This window comes from Heptranchias perlo, chromosome 18 (genome assembly GCF_035084215.1).
Source record: "Heptranchias perlo isolate sHepPer1 chromosome 18, sHepPer1.hap1, whole genome shotgun sequence".
Classification (NCBI taxonomy): domain Eukaryota; kingdom Metazoa; phylum Chordata; class Chondrichthyes; order Hexanchiformes; family Hexanchidae; genus Heptranchias; species Heptranchias perlo.
This window is the reverse complement of record NC_090342.1, coordinates 25240882-25253335: the sequence shown is the minus strand read 5'-3', so window position 1 is coordinate 25253335 and position 12454 is coordinate 25240882. Positions and strand designations below refer to the sequence as shown.

At 41.8% G+C, this 12454-nt stretch overlaps 1 long non-coding RNA gene across 1 annotated transcript in view; it reads left to right on the top strand.

Annotated features, from left to right (window-relative positions):
- Positions 1–12249, top strand: part of LOC137334975 (uncharacterized) — a 44053-nt gene extending 31804 nt beyond the window's left edge. The window contains exons 2-4 of the long non-coding RNA XR_010966288.1: positions 8745–8838; positions 9515–9560; positions 12100–12249. This is a non-coding gene — a long non-coding RNA (uncharacterized lncRNA). The remainder of the gene's footprint in view (positions 1–8744; positions 8839–9514; positions 9561–12099) is intronic.
- Positions 12250–12454: the final 205 nt, after the last annotated feature.

Below are 12454 nucleotides of genomic sequence, written 5' to 3'. Positions count from 1 at the left end.
AGCAGTTTTTGTTCCACTAATTAGTTGCATCTCCATCCTCAAGTACCATTTTTGGAACTAAATAATTCTGTAAATTCAACATGTACAAAATTGTCGCACACCTGTTTCAAATCTCAAATAATCCACATTATGGTGGAACAGTATTTTTGAAAAAGGATAGCTGCTAACAATTGTTTTCACTTAGAAAGGTACAAACAGAAAGAGAAGAAAATATCCTTAGAGCAGTTTACTGTCCTGGTGAAATTCTTTGACGAGTTGTAGGCTTAAATATTGCCTTAATAAGCAAGAAACGACCTGTGATTGAAGCTCCCAGAGGAGCTACACCGACCTATTTATCAATGACATAGGTGACGGGACCGAGTGTATGTATCCAAGTTTGCTGATGATACAAAGCTAGGTGGGAAAATAAGCTGTGAGGAGGATGCAGGGAGGCTGCAAAGGGATGTAGACAGGTTAAATGATTGGGCAAGAAGGTGGCAGATGGAGTATAATGCGGGGAAATGTGAAATTATCCACTTTGGTAGGGAGAATAGAAATGCGGAATATTTTCGAAAAGGTGAGAGACCAAGAAATGTTGGTAGTCAGCGGGTTTTGGATGTCCATGTACACGAATTGCAGAAAGTTAACATGCAGGTATAGCAAGCGATTAGGAAGGCAAATGGTATGTTAGCCTTTATTGCAAGAGGATTGGAGTATAAGACTAAGGAGATCTTGCTGCAATTATATAGGGCACTGATGAGATCACGCCGGGAGTACTGTGTACTGTTTTGGTCTCCTTACCTAAGGAAGGATATACTTGCCTTAGAGGGGGTGCAACGAAGGTTCACTAGATTGATTCCTGGGATGAGAAGGTTGTCCTATGAGGAGAGATTGCGTAGAATGGGCCTATATTCTCTGGAGTTTAGAAGAATGAGGGGTGATCGCATTGAAATGTATAAAATTCTTAGAGGGCTTGACAGGATAGATGCTGAGAGGCTGTTTCCCCGGCTAGAAAGCCTAGAACTAAGGGTCATAGTCTCAAGATAAGGGGTTGGCCACTTAGGACCGAGGTGAGGAAACATTTCTTCACTCAGAGGGTTGTGAATCTTTGGAATTCTCTACCCCAGAGGGCTGTGGATGCTCAGTCATTGAGTGTATTCAAGACTGAGATTGATAGATTATTGGACACTAAGGGAAGCAAGGGATATGGGGATAGGTCGGGAAAGTGGAGTTGAGGGAGAAGATCAGCCATGATCTTATTGAATGGCAGAGCAGGCTCGAGGGGCCGTATGACTTACTTTTGCTCCTAGATGTTAAGTTCGTATGTACAGTTAGCATTTGTATTGCATGTCACATTCTGGTACTTTTCAGATTTCAGCTGACACCTAGCTGGACTATTTCTGGCACCAATTCTCAAATGCTATATTGGTTAAGAGAGCTCATCATTGCATCTGCTTTCTAATGTCTCACATATTGGAACCAAAAATGTGGCCAGTTTCCCCATTATTTTTGTTGTAAGAAACTTCCATAAATGTATGCATGTTTACACATTTTGAGGTGGAAAGCATTTATTGTAATCATAGAAGTTATCACTCAGTGATGAAAATAAAAATCTACCCTATGAATCAGGTTATGGTTACACATTCTATCAAACCGAGTTCAACAGGAATAAGATCAGAGAATGGCTTATAATGATTTATAGTTGTTCCTTTATCTGAGGTGAATGCTTTGACTACATGCTACACTTGATCTTGCAATCTGGCCAACATAAGAATATAGATATGTTTTACATTTTTTTTAATGCGGAACAGCTAAGGTAGCAATTATGATTAAACCATGAGTAAATCAGAATCAGTATACTGGCAGATCTTATCTTTTCATCACAATGACTCTCCAGCACAAAAGCCATAGATCAGAAAGAACAAAGATAGGAAGCAAAGGTTGCTGAAGGATGAAATCTTAGACAATGTAACAGGATACTGACCAGGATATTCACTAGGATATGTCCCTATCTTTGTGCGTGTCCAACAATCTGTTCAATGACCTAAAGGCCCTAAAACACCCGACAAATAAAACTCAAAAAGAATTAGACAATGAAAACTTGTTTTTAAAATGGTAGAGAAAGAGACACAAAGCTTCACTCAGTAGGAACTTTGGCTAGCTTCAAGGAGAGCTACCATGAACGGCCAGGATAGGCATTGCTCATGATTCCCAGGAAGTTCTTTACACGTAAGTTTCTAGATGTAAGACTGCATGTACTGCTCTGTATGTAGTCTGAAGAGAAATGGTTTGAAATAATAATAAATGTAGTTAATTGTCGGACATATTACAGTACTGTCTCTAGCTTTTCGAGTCTGTTATTAAAAAGGATAGGGATTATCCAACACAGTTAACCTGTTTGTGGTGGTTTTGATTGAGGGAAGATTGTTGGCCAGGATACTTCAAATAGTGCCATAGGATATTAACATTCACCTGAACTACTGGAATAGGCACGCAGGGCCTTGGTTTAATATCTCATCTAATAAAGCATGTCACTTCTGGTAATGTAGCACTCCCTCAGTACTGCGCTGAATTGTCAGCCTAGATTACATGCTCAAATCCTAAACGCCCATTTTAAGCCCCCCACATGACAAGAACAGGGCATGCGAGGGTTAAAACCATGGCAGCATGCTACTCCGTCCTTTCACCAAACTTGCGCCACACGGCATTTTAACAGGTGCGTATTGGGCAGTGAGTGAGGCCCCAGGCAGACGAGGTCCTTAATGAGATGCAAAAGTTGGGGTCTGATGATGTAATTCAGACTCCGATTTTTACTTCGTGTCAGGCATTCGATGTCCGGTGCTGGCTTTACCAGGAACACCGGGCACCAAGGAGCAGCAGGCCTAGAAGAGAGCTTAGAAGGTAAGTTATTTTTATTTTTTAAGGTTTCCTTGTGGGCCAGGAGGAGCAGGACTGATTCTCTGGGTCTCACAGGAAATTTTGGGCCTCTCCGGGTTTCTGTCCACCCCCAACCATGATAGCTTCTGGCTGCCCCCAATCCACTTGCCTGACTGTTGGGGACTGTTCCCGTAAGTCCTCGATGGTGGTCTACTGCCACTCTTACCTTGCTCCCACCCGCCAGCCTCCACGTCATTCCCGCTGGGTTTGGGCGGGAGTCGGACCTGGACTATGGTAATGAGGCCTGGATGTTAAAATGGCCCAGGCCTCACATTGGCGAGCCGGGGTGAGCATGCCGCTCATCCCATCGGCCCCATGCTGACCTCTCACCCTGAGTTAAAATCGGGGCTCTAGACTCGGGTTTCAATACACAGCCTTCAGAGGTGATTGTGCTTTCAATTGACCTAAGTTGACTTCAAGTGATGCTTTAAATATTTCAGTCTAGGGCAATAATAACAATAGCTTGCCTTTAACCTAGAAAATATCCTAGCATGCTACACAGAGAAGGAAAGGAATGTTCATTGGGCCTGTGTGGGAGGTTAGCAGAGATGACTAAAAGTTTAAACAAAGACACATATATTGAGAAGGCTCTTAAAAGTGCAGAGTGATGTAGAGAGACAAAAGAGTTTGGGGAGGAAGTAATGAAGTGTAGGGCTCAGGTGGCTGAAAGCTTTGACATTGAAGGTGGAGTAGGGAGAAGGAGGGATTCACAGGAGGTCAGAGTCAGAGGACCAGAGGATGTAGATGGGTCTGGAGAAGGTTGCAGATGTTATGGAGAGAATTGTAGATGAGGATGATGATTTCAAATTCAATTTGTTGGGGGATAGGAAGCCAATGTAGCCCAAGAAGGATGGGAGTATGCAGGGCTTAGTGTGCAACAGGATGTGAGCAGCAAAGTTTTAGATGATTTAGACTTCATGTGGGGTGGAGGTTAGATGGCCAGCAAGGAGGAGATTGGGGAAAAGTAGTGATGGAGGCAAACAATGTTGTGAAGGTGGAAGTAAGCGGCCATGGTAGTGGATAGGATGTGGGGTTTGAAACTCAGTTCTGGGTTAAGCAGAATGCCAAAGTTACATACAGACTAGTCAATCTGAGTGAGCAGTCAAGGAGGGAGATAAAGTTAACGACAAGGGTGTGATTTTTTGGCAGGCTGAAATCAATGGCTCTGGTCTTCTCTATATTCAATTGTAAGAAATTCTGGATTATTCATAACTTAATATCAGACACGCAATTTGATAGCATGAAGATGGTGATGAGGCCAAGGGAAATGGTGGAGAGGTAGAGCTGGATGGCATCAGCGTTCCTGTGGAAGCTGACCCTGTGTCTATGGGTAATGTCACTGAGCGGAAGTATGTAGACAACAATGAGGAGGGGGCTAAGGATGAGGAAATCTGGAACTGATCCAATGGGAGCTAGAGGAGAATCCATTGCTGCAGATGCACTGGTTGCATTGAGACTGGTAGCCATGCAAGGGCTGCCCCACTGAGATAAATTATGGAGGAGAATGGAGAGAATGGTGTGATCAACCATCAGCAGAAAGGTCAAGGGAGACAAGGAGGATAAAGCACCACAGTCGCAGTCACCAGGGGAATTTAGGTGCTATGGGTAGGCAAGGAAGTGGACAGAAGGTATTAGGACAGGAAGCTGTGGGAGAGGTGAGCATACAGCTGAGAGGTGATGACACATTCGAGGAACTAGGATTAGAAGTGAAGATTAAAGTTAGGGTAGTAGTTGAAGGGGATGACCATTTAAGGATAGGCTTTTGAAGAGGTGGATGATGATGCAGCTTTGAAAGGGTGAGGGGCAATGTCTGAACAGAGGGAGCCATTATCAATGTTGGTGAGCACTAGGGCCAGGAAAGGTGGTTGAGAAGTCAGTAATTGGTTGGAGAGGAGATCGAGGGAGAGGAAATTAGCTTGGAGAATATAGGGGCGGAGGAATTGGAGAGAAGTTGCAAAATGATGGGTTTAGGGTTAGACTGAGCGGGAGGTTGGAAAGTGGTCGGCTTTAGGGAGGAAGAGATGGCCCTGAGGCAGCTGTCGTGATGCTCTCAATATTTGAGATGAAGAAATCCATGAACTGTTTGCATTTGGCAATGATTCTGGAGCAACAGGAGGATTTAACCGTGGAGCAGGTGTTTGATGTGGTCCAACCAAATTTTGCAGTGTATAACAAGACTATAGAGTGGGGATTATAAAAGGCTCAGCAAAAGTGACAAACTGCAACTTTGGAGAATCAAATTGCAATAAATTTAATTATTGGGAGAGGTCGTCACAATCCTGAGATCACTTTTTGTCAGGCTGTAATTTAAACGTTTTTCACTGCTTTCACAGCCTGAACTAAAGAGCGATACCATTTGCTTTTTCCCCCCCCTTTTATTGTTCTGTGTCTTAATATGCCACTCTGTACTGACAGGACAAAGTCTAATGATATTTTTCCTCCCATCTATCCCATCCATCTTCATTTTGTTGTGTTTTGTCAATAGAAGCTGCCTGACAAGTTATTGACAGGAACAATTCCTTTGATAGCTGCAGATGACAGGCAGTGGAGTGGCTTTGGGTTCCTTAAGCTATTAATGTAAATGAGAATTACAAATTATAACCTTATTTTAACATCTAAATAATGTGCTTGTTAATCCTACCCGAATGGCAAGTGATATTTTTCTGCTAAAATTAAAGCACTATTGTTTCAAGTAGCATTCAGGAATGTGAAAGTATGATATAGTTTTAAAGCCCTTTCCTTCAAAATCAATTATGCCCATATTCTTAACTCAGCCAAATCTGTCTTTCCAGTCTTATTTCTCATTTGTTGAACTTCACAAATGAAAGAAAATGTGGCTCGAAGAATTCAGTTAGACAGAAAATGGAAAGACATTTGACTGGGTCAGGAATACAAGGGTGAAGATAATTTCAATTATGTTCAAAGCTAAACCTAACCCATCCATTTGAAATGAAGAAAGGATTCTGGGGACATCTCCGATTATAAACTATTTATTTACGCCCATTATACGGTTAGAAAGTAGGTTCCAATGTATGCGCTGTGTAACTTTTAATGAATAGAAAATCAGCCCAAGGATGGCGCAATACAAAAAATTAATCCAAGTTTCTGTGCAATAAAAATGAAACTGGAGAATGATAATTTTTTTAAAAATGTCACAACCATGTTTATAAATCATTGGGAGTTGATGCTTATTTGTGCGATGTACGTTGATGGGAACTTCACCTGCTGGCTGATTCTGAACATTCCTCCATTTTGCCAAAGCAAAATTGTGATTAAAAGTGGTTTGCATTTTAAATGGGGGTTGACAGAAAGCATGGCATGGACCCTGTGGGTTACAGTCTGAGCTTTGAAAAAGTAAGTCAGTTTCCAAATATTGGGGAAAGTATGACTAGTAAATTTCTTTGCACCAACATAAGAATAATCTTTAGGTAATGAAGGTGTACAAACAGTAGGCTAATTTGAATCTATGGGGGGAATTTTAACCCTCCTACGAACGGCGGGAGAGGGTTGCTATGAATCTGCCTACTTCTGGTTTAACCGCAAAGGGTTGGGGGGTGGCTGAGTAACCCGCTCTGGAGATGCGGGCCAGTGATTTTAATATGCTAATGAGGCTCCGTTCCTCAGATTTTGGCAGCCATTTAAATTTAACGGTGTGGGCCGGGTTTCCCAGGGCTCAGCCAACCTGGCAGCTGAAGGAGGCGGGAGCTGCTGGATCCAGCAGTTAAGTGCTTTTCCAGCAATGCTTGTAGAGCAGGAGGAGCAGGAGTGCTTCCCTTCAAGCAAACCTGCTGCGATCTGCCCTGTCCCCCAGCGATGTCTCCCCTCGTGATCTCTATCTCTCACTCCCCCGTGATCTCTCCCCCCGTGGTGATCTCTATCTCTAATGAGGCCCTGCTCTTAAATTCGCCTTCTCTTAGTTTCCAGGTCTCCCGGCTGCTGACACATGCCTCCGCTTCCTCCCTGCCTCTCCGTAAATACCGGGGCTTATGGTTCTAAATATACACCAAGATACATTGACACTATAAATACACCATTGCTTGAATGTACTCCGCCCTTAAATTCGTCAGGAATATGCCAGAACAGTCAGAAACTTGGCCGGAACCTAGTAATGTTGGCTCCCAGCCTTGCGATGAAATATTCTCAACAGCCTACTGGTGCTGGTGTCTCCATCTGTCTAAAGCATGACTATTGACGTAAGAGTAGGGTCAAGAGTGGGAACTCCAAACGGCAGACTTCCCATGTCCTAGGCCTTGATTGGGACATGGTGTATGCGTATGATGACACCAGGCATACTTCCCCGACAGCCACTGACTGCGGGGCTGATCTGGGGGTGGGGGGCGAGGGCCAGGATTGAGGCCTGGGCCCCTGAAGAAAAATTTCCACTTTAAAAAGAATAGATTTTAAAGCTGCCCCCTTTGTAAGCACACCCCTCACTCTGGCACTCCTCCACCAGACTTTCTGGGTCCTCAAACGTGGTGAGGGCCCTAGATGAAGTATCGGTGGCACGAGTGCCTGTCGTTCCCATGCTAAACAAAGGAACTCCCACTGACTCCGGTAAATCTGCTAGGGTCAGCGGCAGCTATCCTCGGCAAGTGCATCCCGACACCTACGCCTGGCTTACCCCCCTCCCTCGCACAGATTTTCATTGCCTTTACGTAAGAAATTCTTACAATTGGACTGAGACGCTTTTAACCTGATCTTTAGTTTAAGTGGAGCTGGAGATTGTAAAGCTTTTTTGTGAATTAGCTGTTGGTGCATTGACTAGCACTAATGAACCCGTACTGATGCAATGTCTGAACTATTATGGTAGAGTTAACACTATCAAGCTGCCCCAGAGCAACTGTGAAGTGGATTAGAATCAGGCCAGTGTAAAAGAGCCAGCAGCTTATCTGTGGCTTGTTGGAAATCCAGTATTTGAATTTAAAGCTACTTCCTAGCAAATGTGATAATAATATTTTAAACGTGTGTAAAATGTTCTTCCAATGTACATATTTATGCCAGTATTAAAAATGAAATTGAATGTTATTAAAAAGGACGACTCAATAATACTGCTAAAATGAAAGATACCAAAGCAAGCATTTTCTTCATTAAAATGAAATTAGCTCGATCTTGAATCATTAGACAATTCTGTTACTGTTTCAAACCAGTCCACCAGGCTCAAATAATGCTATTGGTCATGCTTAATTATTAATGCATATATTACAAAATTTGTACTAAAGGTATGGGTATATAAGGTGCAGTATAAATTTGTGTTATTTAGGTGTCATTAATGGGGCTACTTGCTCACTGGACAGTCCTCAGTTTCAATAACTTCTATTCTCACAGATCTAAATATATATTTTAATATTTTTGCATTGGATAGTTTCAATTCTAGCTTCCTGAATCACTGTGACTGTAAATAAGACAAATATAAAGAGAAATACATTTTAACATTACAACCTTCCTGGTAACAAGGATGTGTTCCCTGAGTTAATTTTTCATTTAGTAGGCTAGGGAAGGTTCCTTGCTGTTGTTGATATTTAATCACAAGATTTTAATGTAAAACAGAATAATATTGAATCATTTTTACTCTCCCAAAGAGTCTGAAAGCTAGAAATTAAAACTCGCTGTATAGCAAATTATTAAGATGTGTTTTTTTGGGGGGGAGAGATTAGTTATCTCTCATTTAAAGGTGCTGTGAGATTTTTAGCACCACCCTGGACACAGATGAAAGGGGGTTTGCATAAAATTATGGGGAATATGAAATAGTCCAGTTTAAAATTATAGCAAATTAGCAATTATCTATTATATTTGAAATGTATATTGAATAAAGTATTTATTTTACACAGGAAGAGGAATCTGCACATCTTATATCTGTGATGTTCATTAATTATTTGGTCATGCTTAGTTGTGGGACAAAATGCCTGTTTTAAACACCTAATGGTGAGTATCCTCTGTTTATTTTTAGCCATTCCCTGTTTTTCTTAATTATTTTGGTCACTGAATACTTTTGTGATTTCTGTAACATGTACGAATGGTGCATGACCAATGACATCCTTAATTTTTGGTGGAAAAAAGATGCAGAATATTCATTCTTTTGACGTGCAAGTTCTTAAATTCATTGTTCAGAATTTTATCCAAAAGAAATATGAATATTATATGAAATCTGTTAGCTGCTTGCCAAATTCTAATGAAGTCTGCATGCATTTTGTAGGACAACTTCCAAGCTTGCTCTAAGCAACATCACTGCTCATGATTTTTTCAAAGCAGTGTGGCTGTAAAAAAAAATGGAAAGAAGTAAAACTATACAAGCCACCATATTTTGTCTCTTGACTAATGTTAACCTATGGCTATTGAATTACTGAACTGTATCTGAGAACTAATGAGAAACATTTCCCCAGAGAATCTTTATCCATGGCACTTAGACTACACCATTGGGACACATTCCTTGTCTGTCACCTTCCCCATTTCATTGACACTGAACTTCATACATCTATTACACCACTAGCCCCATTTGGCTTTACACTTCACCGTTCTGAAGTAGCAAAAAGGCATAAGGTCAAAACCCATTTAACCAAACAGAATGTGTGTGATTTTTCACTATGATGTTTCTTTTAAGGGTGCCAGTAAAGGTTGATGGCTCTGGTTACAGTCTCTTTTAAATGGTAAGCAATTGATCAATATTGATTCTAGTATCAATTCTGGACCTCATATTCAATTATTTTAATGTTTTTAATATTAGCTAATTACTGATGGCCAACAACCTTATTGGATGTGATTATTTTCTCCTCTTGTACACTTTATTCTGCCTGCTCCTTGTTATTTTATTCAAATACCTTTAACTCAAAATGTAACTCGAGTAAATATATTCATGTAACTCTATAAGGTACAGCCTTAGATATCATAGAATCATAGAAAATTACGGCACAGAAGGAGGCTATTTGGCCCATCGTGTCCGTGCCGGCTGAAAAAAAGCTTTCCAGCTTAATCCCACTTTTCAGCACTTGGTCCGTAGCCCTGTACGTTACGACATTTCAAGTGCTCATCCAAGTACTTTTTAAATGAGTTGAGGGTTTCTGCCTCTATCACTCTTTCAGGCAGTGAGTTCCAGACCCCCACCACCCTCTGGGTGAAAACATTTCTCCTCAGCTCCCCTCTAATCCTTCTACCAATTACTTTAAATCTATGCCCCCTGGTCACTGACCCCTCTGCTAAGGGAAATAGGTCCTCCCTATCCACTCTATCTAGTCATGTCATAATTTTATATACCTCAATTAAATCTCCCCTCAGCCTCCTTTGTTCCAAAGAAAACAACCCCAGGCTATCCAATCTTTTCTCATAGCTAAAATTCTCCAGCCCTGGCAAAATCCTCGTAAATCTCCTCTGTATCCTCTCGAGCACAATCACATCTTTCCTGTAATGTGATGACCAGAACTGTACGCAGTACTCAAGCTGTGGCCTAACCAATGTTTTATACAGTTATAGTGCAACCTCCCTGCTCTTATATTCTGTGCCTCAGCTAATAAATGAAAGTATCCCGTATGCCTTTTTAACCACCTTATCTACCTGTCCTGCTTCCTTCAGGGATCTGTGGACATGCACTACAAGATCCCTCTGTTCCTCTACACCTCTCAGTATCCTCCCATTTATTGCATTACCTCCCCAAATGCATTACCTCACACTTCTCTGGATTGAATTCCATTTGCCACTTTTCTGACCACCTGACCAGTCCAATGATAGCTTCCCGTAGACTACAGCTTTCCTCCTCACTACCAACCACATGGCCAATTTTTGTATCATCTGCAAACTTCTTGATCAAACCCCACACATTCAAATCCAAATCATTAATAAATACCACAAAAATCAAGGGACCTAGTACTGAGCCTTGCGGGACCCCACTGGAAACAGCCTTCCAGTTGTAAAAACACCCGTCAACCATTACCCTTTGCTTGCTGCCACTGAGCCAATTTTGGATCCAACTAACCACTTTTCCTTGGATCCCATGGGCTTTTACTTTTTTGATCAGTCTGCCTTGTGGGACCTTGTCAAAAGTCTTGCTAAAATCCATGTACACTACATTAAACGCGTTGTCTGAAAACTCTAAAAAGACCATGTTTTCCTGGTCACGTGAAACGCGAATTTGAAAAGAATGAATTCTCTGCCTTAGCAATGATTACATGGTCCCTTATCCCTCTGGCCTCTATCCTTATTCCTGCTGCCTTTCCTAAGGCTCCTGTTACTTCAGCTTCCAACGAACCAGATGAAAACTTCCCTCCATATCCTCTCTTCACTGTAATGACCCACTCCAATGCCGTTGCCTGCCCCAAGTAATATTGGAACCCCCTTCCTCGCTGTCAATACCATTCAGTTCACATCCGTATTATCTTCTGCAAGAAATATTGGTCTCTTGCAAATTATGAAAACAAAACTTATCATTTAAAATGATTTTACCTCAGATTTTAGTAATGAACTGATAGCTGTCAATTTATAGTGCAAGGCAAGTAACACTAGACAGAAAGCTAGCTTAGGAACAAGCACATTAATACAACAGCAACATTCAGTATTCCAAGTCCAAGAATTGGTGATATTCCTCTAGTTTGGGGACATCAATACATGTGCCTCATAGATATATGCAAATCGGGGTCCTATCATTTAAATAGGATCCCAATACAATGTTAACCGCCCACTGAGCAGGGAAGCCACCGCAAATGCTCCGTTCAGTAAAGTCTGGTGGACACCCACTAGAGGGACTGTAACATAAGTGTAAAACCTATCTTTGTGGAGTCTGGATGAACAATACAGAAAGAAATTTTGGCCCGCTGCCACCCTGGGCTCTTCCCCTTCCCACCTGCGATATCCTCTCAAATGCCCCCCACCCCGCCCCCCCCACAACTTACCTGACTGCTGCTTGACCTTAATAGGCCCAAAGCCACAAACTGCCTCTGGATGCCTGTTTCAGGTGGGCAGCTGGCCGGTGGGATGTTACAGAGGCCCTGCCGTTAAAATGGATTGGGCCTCCCAGGGCAGCTCCCGAGCAGGTAGCCCGCATGTCCCGCCGACCCTGCCTAGGTGTTAAAATTCCTCCATAGACTCTGGTGTCAACTCACCTCTTAGGTGTAAAACTGGCGTGTTATAGAAACCGACTGATTGTCATTTCCATTGATTTCACGTGTTTTTTAAGTGATTTTTTTTTGTCTGATGCAGCTTTCTAAATGGATGGGAAACCACTGAGGGAAATTGCATCATTGGCCTGTATAAATGGACTGAGCGAAAAGAAATGGCGGTCTCCCCTTTCAGCAACACACTTTATTTTGCTGCTCAATAAATTTGGTAAATTATTGAAAATCTGTATTTGTTAGCAAAAAGTACTCTCATTTTGTGACAGCTATGAAAACATCATCCCATCTGTGATGCTTTCAAATACTTCTTAGTCCTGTATTTCATCAACAGCCTTCTGTCAAAGTATTTGACACATATTAGCAGTGACACCAATAGCACATTCATAAAAAAAACTGTAATGGCACAAAGACTGATTTATTGTCAGCTCAGAAAAGATTAA